Here is a 12,018-nt window from a genome sequence, read left to right on the forward strand (position 1 = left end):
TGACCAAGGAAGTGAAAGAGCTGTATGCTGAAAAGTATGAAACACTGATGAAAAACTTGAAGAAGACACAAATAAATGGAAAGATGTCTTTGTTTTGCGTGGCCCTGGTGAACCTGTGAATGCCGATAAAGATTCCCAGCCCCACTCTTGACCTGTGAAATAGGATTTCTGCTGATGGGCCCAGAAAAAAGTGTTTTTAGAAGCTCCACATGAGTCCTAATGCAGCTAGTCCAAGGGCTTGCATTTGAGAACTACTGGACTTTTTTCTCATTTTTGCCTGTCTATATCTTGTCTCTGGCTTAGATTATAGCACTTGTAACACTTGATTGTATCTGTTTACTACTTTGTATTTCCAGTATTATTCTGATAAGCTTCTTGCCTGGAGGCATAGTAGGAACCTAAACATTCTCACGTGGTGGTGTCTGCCTTTCCTTTGGTCTTTCTCACTGAATATTTTCTCTTCTTCCTATCTTGTTTCTGCTTACCCATTGGGTGGGACTAATCTGGCAGTACTTTGTTCCCAGCCTACCCAACTATATATTTTCTTTCTCCTTACAGGATTTCCCATTTCTAACCCTCAGCTGATCTGCCTGCAAGGAAGAGGGGAAATGCCATGGGTTCCAGATTTAAGGGAAATTGAGGATGAAGAAGACCAAAGCACTTGACCGAGTGAGTGAACAAATTATGAAATAGGACATTTTCCAGGGTATTTTTTGGTGTGGATCCCTTTTTATTAGCCCTGGTGCTTATCTGGGGGACTCCTTTTGGTTTTGTGGTGGTGGTGGTGGTGGTGGTGGTTTTACAAATTTGAAATATTTCTTCAGCTTTGGAAATATTGCTTATATCATAAATGTCTCATCTTCATTTTTTCTCTCCTGTTCTTCTGAACCACCTTAACATTTCTTGCCTTTATGCTTCTCATTTTATTTTCTTCTTCAGCTGTACGTTGTGAGACCCTTCGGTTCAACATCATGAGCCTCAGCTACTTCCTGACTGCTATCCATTCCATCTATTGAGGTTTCTTTTTCTGCAGAGAGAGAGAGAAAAAAAAAAAGGAGACTGGGTGACTTAATGGGAGGAGAGAGAGATGAACAAAGGTTATGTGGAGAAGAGCAACTGATGTGTCAAATGCTATCGCCCAGGCTTGTTATGTCAAGGAAAGGCAGAGGAAGGTGGCAAGTGCTGTGTCAAGAAATGGTCTAAAGCTTCAGGGAATATGGTATCTCAACTGGGTCTCAGCAATGAGTCGGATTTCCGCAGATGAAGGTGGGAGAGGAAGAGCATGACACATGACAGCAACTGCAAAGGCTGTGGCCCTGTGACCAAACGGTGAGGCATGGGGGCATGAGGTGGCGGAGCCAGGGGGCTATCTGCAGTGTTGACTAGATCTATGACTGGGAGAACTATTCCAGGCCAAGTCATAGATCAGGCTAAGTAGGAATGGGGAGGCTGATGCTTCAAAGATGCTGCCAAACTGAAGGGATTTCTGGGAACGTATTACCGAAAATCTCCATTCATCTTACATTCCCTTTCTTTTTCTAGGTCTTTTTGTGTTTGGGCTTACTTCCTTGTGAGGTGGGACATGCCAGCACACTCTGGGATGGAAGTGAGTATTATGTCAATATGACAAACAGCTCAGTGTTTTTTTTAATTAAGAGACTTCGTTTTTTAGAATAGTTTTAAATTTACAGAAATATTGAGCAGATAGCATAGAGGATTCTCATATCATAGCCCCCCATCACAGTTTCCCCTGTTATTAAGATCTTGCGTTAGTGTGATACATTTGTTATAATTAATAAACTAGTACTAACACATTATTATTAACGAAGTCTGTAGTTTACATTGACATTCAGTCTTTGTGTTGTACATTCGGTGGGTTTTGAAAATGCAGAAAGTCATGTATCCACCATTACAGCATCAAACAGAATAGTTTCATCATCCTAAAATTCCTCTGTGCTTCACCTATTCATCCCTCCGCTACCAACTCCCGCTACATTGGACCACTGCTAGCCACTGCTAGTTCTGCCTTTTCCAGAATAGCATATAGGTGGAATCAGGCAGTTGTAGCCTTTTCAGACTGGCTTCCTTTCCTTACCAAAATGCATTAATGCTTCCTTCATGTCTTTTCATGTCTTGATAGCTCATGACTTTTTATCCCTGAATCATATTCCATTGCATGGAATAGCACACTTTGTTTATCCATTCATCTAGAGAAGGGCATCTTAATCGCTTGCCAGTTTTGACAGAAAGCTGCACATTTGTGTGTAGGTTTTTGTGTTGACATAGGTTTTCTTTTTCTTTTAACTGCTTTATTGAGGTTATGACTGACATACAGAAAGCTGTAGATATTTAATGTATACAGCTTGATGCGTTTGGAGGTAAGTATACACCTCTGAAACTATTATTACAGTCAGTGCCATAAAATCATCCATCACCTTCAAAAATTTCCTCTTGCCCCTGAAACCCAGGTTTGACTCCAAGGTTGAATTCTTTTTTTTTTTTTTTTTTTTTTAATTTTTATTGAAATTCTAGTTAGTGAACATACACTGTAATATGGTTTCAGGAGTGGAATTCAGTGATTCATCACTTACATACAACACCCAGTGCTCATCACAACAAGTGCCCTCCTTGATCCCCATCACCTATTTGACCCATCCCCCTCCCACCTCCGTTCACCAACCCGCAGTTTTTTTCTCAATCATTAAGAGTCTCTTATGGCTTGTCCCCCCCACCCCACCTCCTGTTTCCCCCTTCCCATATGTTCATCTGTTTTGTTTCTTAAATTCCACATGTGAGTGAAATCACATGGTATTTGTCTTTCTGTGACTGCCTTATCTTGCTGAGCATAATACACTCTAGCTCCATCCACATCGCTGCAAATGGCAAGATTTTATTCTGACACAAGTTTTCAATCAGTTTGGCATATCCCTAGGAATGTGATTTCTGTATCGTATGATAAAACTATGTTTAAATTTGTAAGGAACTGCCAAAATGACTTCCAAAGTGGCTGTGCCATTTGGCATGTCTTCCCGCAATGAATGAGGGTTCCTGCTGCTCCACACCCCTATCAGCATTTTGTACATCAGGTTTGTTTTTGTGTTTTATTTTTTTATTTTTAGCCACTCTAGTAGATGTATAGGGGTATGTCATTGTTTTAAATTTCAGTCCCCTTATGACGTAGATGATGTTGCCTATTCATATGCTTGTTTGCCTTTTCTATATCTTCTTTGGTGAGGTATATTTTCAGCTCTTTTCCCCATTTTTAAATTGCATTATTTTTTTCTTAATGTTTCGTTCTGAAAGGTCTTTGTGTATTTGGAAATGAGGTCCTTTGTCACATATGTTTTGTAAATATGTTTTATCATTCTGTGGCTTGTCTTTATGTTGTCTTAACAGGGTCCATCACGAAACAGAACTTTTTAATTTTACTAAAGTCCAACTTCTCAAATTTTTATTTCGTTGTGTTATACTGAAGTGTCATGACCAAACCCAGGGTTATCTAGATTTTCTCCTGCGCTGTATTTTATACGTTTTCCAGTTTTGGTTTTACATATAGGTCTATGATCCATATTGGGTTAATTTTTATGAAAGATACCAGGTCTGTGTCTAGCTCCTTTTCTTCCTTTCCTTTTCTTTCTTTCTTTCTTTCTTTTTTTTTTTTTTTTTGGCATATGGACATCCAGTTCCTACAGTGCCATATATTGAAAGACTGTTCTTTTATCACTGAATTGTCATTTGACTTTATTTTTTTTAAAATTTTATTTTATTATGTTATGTTAGTCACCATACAATACATCATTAGTTTTTGATGTAGTGATCCAGGATTCATTGTTTTCATATAACACCCATTGCCCCATGCAGTACGTGCCCTCCTTAATACCCATCACCGGGCTAACCCATCCCTCCAACCCCCTCCCCTCTAAAACCCTCAGTTTGTTTCTCGGAGTCCATAGTCTCTCATGGTTCATCTCTCCCTCCGATTTCCCCCCTTCATTTTTCCCTTCCTTCTCCTAATGTCCTCCGTGCTATTCCTTATGTTCCCTAAATAAGTGAAACCATATGATAATTGACTTTCTCTGCTTGACTCATTTTACTTAGCATAATCTCCTCCAGTCTGAATCCATGTTGATGCAAACGTTGGGTATTCATCTTTCCGATGGCTGAGTAATATTCCGTTGTATATAGGGACCACATCTTTTTTACCCATTCATCTGTTGAAGGGCATCTCAGCTCTTTCCACAGTTTGGCTATTGCGGACATTGCTGCTATGAACATTGGGGTGCAGATGGCCCTTCTTTTCACTACATCTGTGTCTTTGGAGTCAATACCCAGTAGTGCAATTGCTGGATCATAGGGTAGCTCTATATTTAATTTCTTGAGGCACCTCCACAGTGTTTTCCAAAGTGGCTGTACCAACTTGCATTCCCACCAACAGTGTAAGAGGGTTCCCCTTTCTCCACGACCTCTCCAGCATTTGTTGTTTCTTGTCCTGTCCATTTTGGCCATTCTAACTGATGTAAGGTGGTATCTCAGTGTGGTTTTGATTTGCATTTCCCTGATGGGTAATGATGATGAACATTTTTTCATGTGTCTGTTAGCCATTTGTATGTCTTCTTTGGAGAAGTGTCCGTTCATGTCTTCTGCCCATTTTTTGACTTGATTATTTGTCTTTTGGGTGTTGAGTTTGAGAATTTCTTTATTGATCTTGGCTACCAGCCCTTTATCTGTATCTTCTCCCATTCTGTGGGTTCCCTCTTTGTTTTGTGTGTCTGTTTTTTTTTTAAAGATTTTATTTTTTATTTATTTGACAGAGAGAGACACAGCAAGAGATGGACCACAAGCAGGGGGAGTGGGAGAGGGAGAAGCAGGCTTCCCGCAGAGCAGGGAGCCCGATGCGGGGCTCGATCCCAGGACCCTGGGATCATGACCTGAGCTGAAGGCAGACGCTTAACGACTGAGCCACCCAGGCGCCCCTGCCTCTTTGTTTTGTTGACTATTTCCTTTGCTGTGCAGAAGCTTTTTATCTTGATGAAGTCCCAAAAGTTCATTTTTGCTTTCGTTTCACTAGCCTTGGGAGATGTATCTTGAAAGATGTTGCTGTATCCGTTGTCAAAGAGGTTACTGCCTATGTTCTCCTCTAGGATTTGGATGGATTCCTGTCTCACATTGAGGTCTTTCATCCATTTTGAGTTTATCTTTGTGTATGGTGTTAGAGAATGTTTGAGTTTCATTCTTCTGCATGTGGCTGTCCAGTTTTCCCAGCACCATTTATTGAAGAGACTGTCTTTTTTCCATTGCATGTTTTTTCCTGCTTTGTTGAGGAGTATTTGACCATAGAGTTGAGGGTCCATATCTGGGCTCTCTATTCTTTTCCATTGGTCTATATGTCTGTTTTTGGGCCAGTACCATGCTTTGTCTTGGTGATCACAGCTTTGTAATATAGCTTGAAATCGGGCAACGTGATGCCCCCAGCTTTGTTTTTCTTTTTCAACATTTCCTTGGTGATTCGGGGTCTTTTCTGACTCCATACAAATTTTAGGATTGTTCCAGCACTCTGAAAAATGTCACTGGAGTTTTGATCAGGATGGCATTGAAGGTATAGATTGCCCCAGGTTGCATAGACATTTTAACAATGTTTATTCTTCCGATCCATGAGCATGGAATGTTTTTCCATCTTTTTGTGTTTTCTTCAATTTCTTTCATGAGTGTTCTGTAGTTCCTAGAGTATAGATCCTTTACCACTTTGGTTAGGTTTATTCTGAGGTATCTTATGGTTTTTGGTGCTATTGTAAATGGATTCGTTTCTCTAATTTCTCTTTCTACAGTTGCACTGTTAGTGTATAAGAAAGCAACTGATTTCTGTGCGTTGATTGTGTATCCTGCCCCATTACTGAATTGCTATATGGGTTCTAGCAATTTTGGGGTGGAGCCTTTTAGATTTTCCACATAAAGTATCATGTCATCTGCGAAGAGAGAGTGTTTGACTTCTTCTCGGCCAATTTGCATACCTCTTATTTCTTTTTGTGGTCTGATTGTTGTTGCTAGGACTTCTAGTACCATGTTGAACAACAGTAGCAAGAGAACAGTAGATCAGAGCAACGAAACTAGAAGCTGGTTCTTTGAAAGAATTAATAAGATCGATAAACCACTGGCCAGACTTGACCAAAAGAAAAGAGAAAGGACCCAAATTAATAAAATTATGAATGAAAGGGGAGAGATCATGAGTAACACCAAGGAAATAGAGTCAATTATTAGAAACTATTATCAACAACTATATGCCAATAAACTGAGCAACCTGGATGAAATGGATGCCTTCCTGGAAACTATAAACTGCCAAGACTGAAATAGGAAGAAATTGACAGCCTGACTAGGCCAATAATCAGTAACGCGAGTGAAGCAGTGATCAAAAACCTCCCCAAAAACAAGAGTCCAGGGCCTGATGGATTCCCTGGGGAATTCTACCAAACATTCAAAGAAGAAATAATACCTATTCTCCTGAAGCTGTTTCAGAAACTAGAAACAGAAGGGAAGCTTCCAGACTCATTCTATGAGGCCAGCATTACCTTAATCCCCAAACCAGGCAAGGACCCCATCAAAAAGGGGAATTTCAGACCGATATCCCTGATGAATATGGATTCCCCAAAATCCTCAACAAAATCCTAGCTAATAAGATCCGACAATACATTAAAAGGATCATCCACCATGACCAAGTGGGATTTATCCCTGGGATGCAAGGGTGGTTCAACATTTGCAAATCTATCAGCGTGATAGAACACATTAATAAGAGGAGAGAGAAGAGCCATATGATCCTCTCAATTGATGCAGAAAAAGCATCTGACAAAATACAGCATCCTTTCCTGATTAAAACTCTTCAGAGTATAGGGATAGAGGGAACATTCCTCAAGTTCATAAAATCCATCTATGAAAAACCCACAGCGAATATCGTCCTCAATGGGGAAAAGCTGAGAGCCTTTCCCTTAAGATCAGGGACACATCAAGGATGCCCACTCTCGCATAAGTATTGTTCGACAGTTATTTGACTTTAAATGGGTGGGTCTGTTCCTAGGCTCTCTTCTGTTCCATTGATCTGTTTGTCTCTTCTTTTGCTAAAACCAGTCTTGATTAGTGTGGCTTCATAGGGAATCCTGAAGTCATATGGTATCAGTCCTCGACTTTGTTCTTTTTGACTATTATGTTGCTTATTCTGGATCTTTTGCCTTTCCTTACAAAGTTTAGTTTTTTAAAAGATTTATTTATTTATTTGAGAGAGAGAGAGCGAGCGCGAGCGAGTTGGGGGAGGAGTAGAAGGAGGGGGAGGGAGAGAATCTCAAGCCGACTCCCCACTGAGCGTGGAGTCCAATGTGGGGCTCACTCTCATGACCCTGAGATCATGACCTGAGCTGAAATCTGGAGTCGGACGCCTAACTGACTGAGCCACCCAGGTGCCTCTCCCTATAAACTTTAGAATCAGATTTTCAATATCCATAAAATAATTTGCTACAATTTTGATTGGGGTTGCATTAAATCTATAGATCAAGTTGGGAAGAAATGATATCTTAACCATGTTGAGTCTTCCAATCCATGAACACGGAAGATCCCTCAATAAAGATTTATTTAGATATTTATTTTTCTTTGTCAGACCTTTGTACTTTTCCCTATATATCCTGTACATATTTTATTAGATAAGTATTTCTTTGGGGGGTGGACTGCTAATGTAAATGGCATTGTGTTTTTAATTCCAATTCCAATTGTTAATTGCTGGTTTATAAGGAAAAAAAATGGACTTTTGTGTATTATTACCCTTATATTCTACAACCTTGCTGTAGTTGCTGATCAGTTCCAGGAGTTTATTTATTTTTTTGTCCATTCTTTGGAATTTTCCTTCTTTATTGAAGAAGGGTCAACACACAGTGTTGCATTAGATTCAGGTGTACAACATAGTGATCTGACAACTCTATATGTTATTCTATGCTTACCACAAGTGATAACACTATTACAATACCGGTGACTATATTCCCTATGCTGTACCTTTCATCCCTGTGACTTATTCATTCCATAGCTGGATGCCTGTACCTTCCACTCCCCTGTACCCGTTTGGTGCATCCTCCCCATCTCACCACACAGCAACCATCAGTTTTTTTCTCTGTATTTATGGGTATGTTTCTGCTTTTTTGTTTCTTTGCTCATCTGTTTTGTTTTTTAGATTCCACATGTAAGTGAAATAATATCATATTTGTCTTTCTCTGTCTGACTTATTTCACTTAGCATAATACCCTCTAGGTTCATCCATGTGGTCACAAATGGCAAGATCTGATCCTTTTTATGGCTGAATAACATTCCATCCTGTATGTATTTACATCTATCTACCTATCTACAGCACATCTTCTTTATCCATTTATCAATCTGTGGACACTTAGGTTGCTTCCATAACTTAGCTATGATAAATAACGCTGAACTATATATAGGGGTGCTTATATCTTTTCAATTCAGTATTTTCGTTTTTGTTGGATAAATAGTAGCAGAATTATTGGATCATATGGCCTCCCTCCCTCCCTTCCCCATTCCCTCCCTCCCTCCCTCCCTCCCTTCCTCCTTCCCTCCCTTCCTCCCTTCCTCCTTTCCTTCTTTCCTTCCTTCCTTCTGGTATAGTTGACATACGATGTTGTATTAGTTTCAGGTGTACAAGATAGTGATTCAACAAGTTTATGCATTATGCTGTGCTCACAACAAGCATACCTATCATCTGTTACCATACAAGGGTATTACAATATCATTGACTACATTCCTTATGCTGTGCCTCTTATTCCCATGACTTACTCATTCCATAACTGGAAGTCTGTGTCTGCCATACCCCTTTACAAAATTTTGCCCATTTCCACACCCGCCCTCCCCTCTGGCTCTATTTTTAAGTTTTTGTGGAACCTTCATACTGTTTTTCACAGTGGCTGCACCAGTTTGCATTCCCACCAGCAGTGCATGGGGGTTCCTTTTTCTCCACATCCTCGCCAGCACTTGTTAGCTCTTGTCTTTTGGTTCTAGCCATTCTGACAGGTTTAAGGTGATATCTCATTGTGGTTTTGATTTGCGTTTTCCTGGTGATTAGTGATATTGAGCATCTTTTCATGTGTCTGTTGGCCATCTGTATGTCTTCTTTGGAAAAATGTTTACTCAGGTCCTCTACCCATTTTTAAAATGGATTATTTGGGGTTTTTTGGTGTTGAGTTGTAGAAATCCTTTATATATTTGGATTTGGATATTAACCCGTTATCGCATATACCCTTTGCAAATATCTTCTCCCATTCGGTAGGTTGCCTTTTCCTTTTATCGATGGTTTTCTTTGTTGTGCAAAAGCTCTTAATTTTGATAGAATGCCAATAGTTTATTTTTGCTTTTGTTTCCCCTGCCTGAGGGGACATATTTAGAAAAATGTTAGTAAGGCTGATGTCAAAGAGATTACTGCCTATGTTTTCTTCTAGGAGTTTCATGGTTTCAGGTCTCACATTTAGGTCTTTAATCCATTCTGACTTTATCTTTGTGGACAGTGTAAGAAAGTGGTCCAGTTTCATTCTTCTGCAAGTAGCTGTCTTGTTCTCCCAACACCATTTATTAAAGAAACTATCTTTTCCCCCATTGTATATCCTTGCCTCCTTTGTCAGAGATTAATGGACCATTTATAAATGTGGGTTTATTTCTGGGCTCTCTGTTCTGTTCTCTTGATCTGTGTGTCTCTTTTTGTGGCAGTACCATGCTGTTTTGATTACTACAGCTTTGTAGCATATCTTGCAATCTAGGGTTGTGATACCTCCAGCTTTGTTCTTCTTTTTCAAGATGGCCTTTGCTATTTGGGGTCCTTTGTGGTTCCATACAAGTCTTAGGATTATTTGTTGTCGTTCTGTGAAAAATGCTGTTGGTATTCTGATAGGCATTGCACTGAACCTCTAGATCGCCTGGGTAGTATGGGCATTTTAACAATATTAATTCTTCCAGTCCATAAGCATGGTATACATTTCCAATTGTTTGTGTTGTCTTCAATTTCTTTCATCAGTGTTTTTTAGTTTTCAGGCTACTGCTCTTTTACACCCTTGGTTGAGTTTATGCCTAGGTATTTTATTTTTTGGTTCAATTGTAAATGGGATTGTTTGCTTAATTTCTCTTCCTGCTACTTCATTATTGGTGTATAGAAATGCAACAGATTTCGGTATATGAATTTTGTATCCTGCGACTTTACTGAATTCATCTATTACTTCTAATAGTTTTTTGGTGACGTCTTTAGAGTTTGCTTAGCATCGTGTCATCTGCAAATAGTGTCAGTTTTCTTCTTCATTACCACTTTGGATGCCTTTTATTTCTTTTTGTTGTCTGATTGCTGTGGCCAGGACTTCCAGTATTATGTTGTGTAAAAGTGGTGAGAGTGGACATCCTTGTCTTGTTCCTGATCTTGGAGGAGAAGCTCTCAGTTTTTCACCATTGAGTATGACGTTAGCTGTGGGTTTGTCATATACAGCCTTTATCGTGGTGAGGTATGTTCCCTCTAAACCTGCTTTGTTGAGGGTTTTTATCAGAAACAGATTTTGAATTTTGCCAAATGCTTTTTCTGCATCTGTTGAGATGATCGTATGATTTCTAGCCTTCATTTTGTTAATGTGGGTGTGTCATATTGATTGATTTGTGCATATTGAGCCCCCCTTGCATCCCTGGAATAAATCCCACTTGTTTATGGTGAATTATCCTTTTAATGTATTGTTGAGAGCAGTTTGTTAATATATGCTTGAGGAATTTGCATCTATGTTCTTCAAGGGTATTGGCCTGTAGTTTGTTTTTGTTTTCTTGTAGTGTCTTTGTCCAGTTTAGTATGAGGGTGGTATTGGCCTTATAGAATGTATTTGAAAGCTGTCCTTCCTCTTCTATTTTTTTGGAAGACTATGAGAAGAATAGGTATCAACTCTTCTTTATCTCTTTGGCAGAACTTACCTGTGAATCCATCTGGTCCTGGACTTCTGGTTGTTGAGAGGTTTTTATTTGTTTTTTGGGTTTTGTTTTTGAGAGTTTTTTTTTTTTATTCTTATGTTAATCCCCATACATTACATCATTAGTTTTAGATAAAGTGTTCCATGATTCATTGTTTGTGCACAACACCCAGTGCTCCATGCAGAACGTGCCCTCCTCAATACCCACCACCAGGCTAACCCATCCTCCCACCCCCCTCCCCTCTAGAACCCCGTTTGTTTTTCAGAGTCCATCGTCTCTCATGGTTCGTCTACCCCTCCGATTTCCCCCGCTTGTTTTTGAGAGTTTTTTGATTACCAATTCAATTTCTCTACTAGTAATTAATCTGTACAGATTTTCTATTTCTTCTTCATTCAGTTTTGGAAGATGATATGTTTCTAGGAATTTATCCATTTGTTTTAAGCTGTCCAATTTGTTGGCATGTAAATTTTCATAGTAGTCTGTTAAAATCCCTTCTTTTCCACGCTACATCCGTTGTTACTTCTCCTCTTTCATTTTTTAAAAATTTTATTTAAATTCGAGTTAGTTAACATATAGTGTAGTATTGGTTTCCGGAGTAGAATTAAGTGACTCATCACTTACATATACACCCAGTGCTCATTCCAGCAAGTGCCCTCCTTAATACCCATCACCCATTTAGCCCATCCCCCCACCTACCTCCCCTCCCGCAACCCTTACTTTGTTCTCTTAACTATAGAGTGTCTTATGATTTGCCTCCATCTCTGCTTTTATCTCTTTTTACTTTGCCTTCCCTTTGCATGTGTTCATCTGTTTTGTTTCTTAAATTCCACATGAGTCAAATCATATGATATTTGTCTTTCTCTGACAGACTTATTTTGCTTAGCGTACTACCTTGTAATTCCATCCATGACATTGCAAATGGCAAGATTTCATTCCTTTTGATGTCTGAGTAATATTCGATTTTGTGTGTGTGTGTGTGTGTATACATATCTATATTATATATATGTATATATATGTATATATATGTGTGTGTATATATATATATATATA

The 12,018-nt window shown here is 39.2% G+C and overlaps 1 long non-coding RNA gene across 2 annotated transcripts in view; it reads left to right on the forward strand.

The window, feature by feature from the left end:
- The window catches only part of LOC123840839 (uncharacterized), a 56,688-nt gene that overhangs the window by 22,725 nt on the left and 21,945 nt on the right, over window positions 1-12,018 (forward strand). For both annotated transcript variants that reach the window (XR_010409105.1, XR_010409106.1), the window contains exons 2-4: window positions 559-669; window positions 940-1,329; window positions 1,543-1,606. This is a non-coding gene — a long non-coding RNA (uncharacterized LOC123840839). The remainder of the gene's footprint in view (window positions 1-558; window positions 670-939; window positions 1,330-1,542; window positions 1,607-12,018) is intronic.

Source organism: Mirounga angustirostris, unplaced genomic scaffold (genome assembly GCF_029215605.1).
Source record: "Mirounga angustirostris isolate CCGP_5_RB_7025 unplaced genomic scaffold, mMirAng1.0.hap1 SCAF_198, whole genome shotgun sequence".
Lineage (NCBI taxonomy): Eukaryota > Metazoa > Chordata > Mammalia > Carnivora > Phocidae > Mirounga > Mirounga angustirostris.